Source organism: Zingiber officinale, chromosome 9B (genome assembly GCF_018446385.1).
Source record: "Zingiber officinale cultivar Zhangliang chromosome 9B, Zo_v1.1, whole genome shotgun sequence".
NCBI lineage: Eukaryota > Viridiplantae > Streptophyta > Magnoliopsida > Zingiberales > Zingiberaceae > Zingiber > Zingiber officinale.
The window spans coordinates 86,760,595-86,765,383 of record NC_056003.1 but is presented as its reverse complement, the minus strand read 5'-3'; the positions used below and the strand labels follow the sequence as shown (position 1 = coordinate 86,765,383).

Genomic DNA, 4,789 nt, shown 5'->3' with positions numbered 1-4,789 from the left:
TGCCATAAATTGTGAAATTAGTCTATTTTTGGTTGCTGGACTAATAGCTTTCGATTCTGCTGGAATTGGCTACCTTTATTCATGTTGATATTATGCTAAATTGATTCTGCTGGAATTGGCAACTCGTATATTGGTTTAGGCTAAAGTTTCACATTAGCTTGGTTTAATGTTTCCTTATGAATGGTTAAAGTTTTGGCTGTTGATGCATTGTTATGCATGCAATATTAGTAAGAACAGCCATGACCGAATTATGCAAAGGTATACACATGCATACAAGTTTTAAATGCTGTTATGGAAACATGCTAATACATCTGGTTATGATTGGATGTCTATTTGTTATGGCTAGAATGTTTCCTTCCTTACCGCCGGACTGTCTGGATTTAGTATTGCTGAAACGTTTCTTAGTACTGCTTGATTTATAATTGCAGTAAACCACTTCAGTTGCGGTAGATCGCATGTCTGTATAGCTAAACCGTAGCATGCCTTCATCATTATATAATTATGCTTTAAACCATTGCAAATAAGCTAATTCATTGTTTGAGTTGGTTCGGTTTGGAAGTACTGTAGCGGTTTTTGTTTTATGGAAGAAAATCATGTGATGTTCGGATTTGTTGAAATGAATGAGCAGTAGTTTTAATTAACTTCCCTTTTATTCCTGTTTGGTTGTAGAATGAATAACTACATCTTGTAACAAGGAATGTTAGGTAGGATTTCATGAATGCAAGTTAATAAAGGAAGTTGAAAACAGTAGAGATAAGTTTCCTTGTCTATATGTTACACTTGCTGGTTGTTATACTTATTTGCATGTTTAAATAAGTAATAATATCAGAACAGGTTAAAGCATTTTGATATGTGATATGTTTTTAACAAATAGTTTAAAGCATTTCTAGTGTTAAGTAGCTAGTACTAGTTATGTGTAGTTAGTAGAACCAGTAACGGTCACCCTCAGAATAGTAGTAAGAAGGGTGGCCGTTACAGTTGCGTCCTCTTCTTTTGCATGCTAATCTTCTCTGTATCGTTCCAATTTTATCGGATGTCTCCGAAGAGACATCCGATAAAAGTAGGTATCAGAGCAGTTTCCATTCTCCAGCATCACACACACATCAGCATCATCCTTGTCGTCTCCAAGTAAGAAAGTATTTAAGTTCTTTCTTTATTGCTTTCCTTTATTATTATTTGCAGTATAGAGTGATTGCTTATAAGTGCTTAAGTAAGATAAGAGTTTTTGCTGTTTTCTTTCTTCATATACAAATATGTATGTTTAGAAAGGATAGAGAAATGTTTAGAAGTACCTACTCATAGGTGTTGAAAGTCAAGAATCATGTATAAGTAAGATATATCTAGAAAGTATAGTGATAATTTTAAGTTTTCTTTTCCTCTGCCTGACTTGATGGCAAGAAGAGGACGTCCCCGTACCGTTCGTACTGAGGACCGAGTTCAGGAGAACGAAGAGCCCAGAACCCCTGGGCCTATTCTCTCTGCAGTTGTTGCTCAACTTCAGAGACAAATAGCGAGCAGCAGCAAGTGATTGTCAATCTAATGGCCAATCAGAAGTCAGCTCCTCCCACTCCCCCCAACCATTTCTGTGGAGACCCCAGTGGTGACTGAAGTCCCATCAGTTGCCTTGGAAGTCGCCACAACACTTAGAAGACAAGAAGCATACCTCATCCAGTGGCTGAAGCTGAAACCAGAAAGCTTCTCAGGCACGACTGAGCCTTGGGATGTCCAGGCTTGGTTCAAGACATTTGAGAGCACAATGGAACTTCTTGACTGACCAGAAGTCGAGAAGGTTGATACCATTAAGTGTGCCTCTTTCTGTCTATCTGGAGATGTTTGTATGTAGTGGGAGCGAGTTAAGAGTAAGAGAGCAGTCAACCAGATGAGCTGGGTTGACTTTGAGATAGAGTTTTACTAAGAGTTCTTCCGCCAATGGATCACCAATAAACATTATGAGGAGTTTATAGAATTTAGACCAGGTGACCTACCAGTAGAAGAAGCGGTTAAAAGATTTAACAGGCTAGCTCACCTTTGCCTAGAGTTAGTAAGTACAGTGAAAGAACGAGTCAGACTGATGCTACTAATGCTGAGACCAGAAATAACACTTAATGTGAGTAGTGAAACTCACCGACCATAGATTGGTGAAGATCTAGTCAGCAGGGCATTAGTGAGCACTATCTGAACAGCAACAAGACACAACAAACACAACACGAGTCAGTCAAGATAGAAGACAAGAAAGTGGGGAAACAGAGACCCCAATCAAGTGATCAGAACTGGAGTATAGAAGAGGAAGAAAGACCTAAGTAGGAGGAAGTTCGGGTAGTCAGTGAGTATCCAGAGGTATTCCCAGAAGAGCTACCTGGACTACCTCCCAGCAGAGAAGTGGAGTTTGAGATTGAACTGGTTCTTGGTACCGGTCCAATTTCAAAAGCTCCGTATCGCATGTCTCCAGCAGAGCTGAAAGAGTTACAAGAACAACTTCAGGAGTTGCTTGACAAAGGTTTCATTTGCCATAGTCATTCACCATGAGGAGCTCCTGTGTTGTTTGTCAAGAAGAAGGATGGATCTATGCGGATGTGCATAGATTATAGAGCTCTGAATCAAGTGACCATCAAGAACAAGTATCCACTGCCCAGAATCGATGACTTATTTGATCAATTGAAAGGGGCAACAGTGTTTTCCAAGATAGACTTGCGCTCTGGGTACCATCAGTTGAAAGTGAAGGAAAGTGATATACTCAGAACAGCTTTCAGGACCAGATACGGACACTATGAATTCGTAGTCATGCCTTTTGGTGTGACTAATGCGCCTGCAGTTTTCATGGACCTGATGAATAGAGTGTGCAGAGAATAACTTAACAAATTTGTCATTGTGTTCATCGACGACTTTTAATCTATTCCAGAACCCCAGAGGAGCATGACACGCACTTGAGAATAGTATTGCAAACCCTTCAGCAAAAGCAGCTTTATTCTAAATTCTCAAAGTGCGAATTCTGGTTAGAGCAGGTGGCGTTTCTAGGTCACATCATTTCTAGAGAAGACATTCAAGTGGATCCAGCCAAAATAGAAGCGGTCAGTAAGCGGAAGAGACCCAAGAATGCCAAGGAGATCAGAAGCTTCCTTGGTTTAGCTGGGTATTACAGGAAATTCGTGGAAGACTTTTCCAGGATAGCCTCTCCACTAACAACCCTCACTAGAAAGAACAGGAAGTTTGAATGGTCAGATAAATGTGAGCAGAGTTTCCAAGAGCTCAAGAAGAGACTGACCAGTGCTCTTATCCTGACAGTTCCAGAGTAGACAAAAGAGTTATGCTGACACACGCCGTAGGCCACTTGAATTTTAAGTAGGGGATTCAGTCTTTCTCAAGGTCGCTCCTATGAAGGGAGTGATGAGATTTGGCAAGAAGGGTAAATTAAGTCCTCGTTATGTAGGACCTTACCTAATCATAGAAAGGATTGGGAAAGTAGCTTACAAGCTGGATTTACCACAGGACATGTCAGCAATACACAATGTGTTTCATGTCTCCATGTTAAAGAAGTGCCTCCATGACCCTAGCCAAGTGATTGAGCCTCAGTCAGTGCAGATCCAAGAGGATCTTAGTTATGAGAGTAGACCTACACAGATAGTGGACGGAGCAGTCAAGAGACTAAGAAGCAAAGAAGTACCACTAGTGAAGGTCGTCTGGCAGAACCAGAAGCACGAGGAAGTCACTTGGGAGCGGGAGGACAGTATGAGACAGAAATATCCAGAACTATTCTAAGTTCGAGGACGAACTTTTTATAAGGTATGGGGAATTGTAACGACCCAAATTTCCTCATTCTGAGCCCCAAGAATAATTCAAAAATATTTAGAAATGCTATAGAAAAGTTCTATAGATTTTTAGAAATTTTTAGAGTATTTTTATGCAATTTTTGGAGGTTGTTTGGTATTTTTACAAAACGAAAGAAGTTTTGACAAAAATATGTCCAAGTCAAGGTTTGAACCGGAAACCTCGGGTTAAGCAGAGATTCGCTTAACCAACAGACCAGCCGAATGTTTCTTAATAAAACCTACAACGAGATATATTTAAGTTGTAATTGATACCGAAATACCTTAGTTTTAAAAAAAGTTGCAGAGAAATGGCTGAGCCGAAGCTCGACCCGATGACCTGGTGTTTCGGCGGAAACGCAGATAACCAGCTGTGCTAGCGAGTTTTGTTAATTAAGGAAAGAACAAATTATATTTAACGTATAGTTAATAATAGAAAAACCTAGTTATAAAGGGATTAGGTTTTCTCTCTCGCCGAAAACCCGATTCTTTCTTCTCCTTCTCTCCCGACGGCGTTTTTCTTCTCGCGGCGGAAACAAAGAAGCAGGCCTAGGTCTTCACTTCGGCGGTCGGCGAGGGACTCTTTTCGAAAGAGCTTCACGGAATCGGGATCATCTCGACGAGGAGTGCCGTGAGCACGAGGGAGAAGCCGAGATCTCCATCGCTCCGGAACCCTAGAGTCTTCCTCTTCTCCGGTTGTAAGTCCAAGAACAGCGAGGTGAGTGTTTCTCACCTGCAGTAGGAGTAGCTCTCGGATTCTTGTTTTCCTTGATTTTCGAAGCATGTTGTAAAATTTGATGCTAAGGATTTGGTTCTTCTTCCTTGTTTTCGGAACATAGTGTACAGAATTTAGTTGCTAGGGATTGAGCCCTCTTTCTTTGTTTTTGGAACATATGAAATCAAGATGAGTGGTTAGACTTTGAGTTAAGTACATATGAAGTTTTATAAAAGAAGGGATCGGAGCATTTTTGCACGTAATGAACAGG

General features: G+C 40.6%; 1 pseudogene; it reads right to left on the bottom strand.

Moving 5' to 3' along the window:
- Positions 1 to 958: 958 nt before the first annotated feature.
- On the bottom strand, positions 959 to 1,049 carry LOC122025804 (annotated as a pseudogene).
- Between the last annotated feature and the right edge of the window lie 3,740 nt (positions 1,050 to 4,789).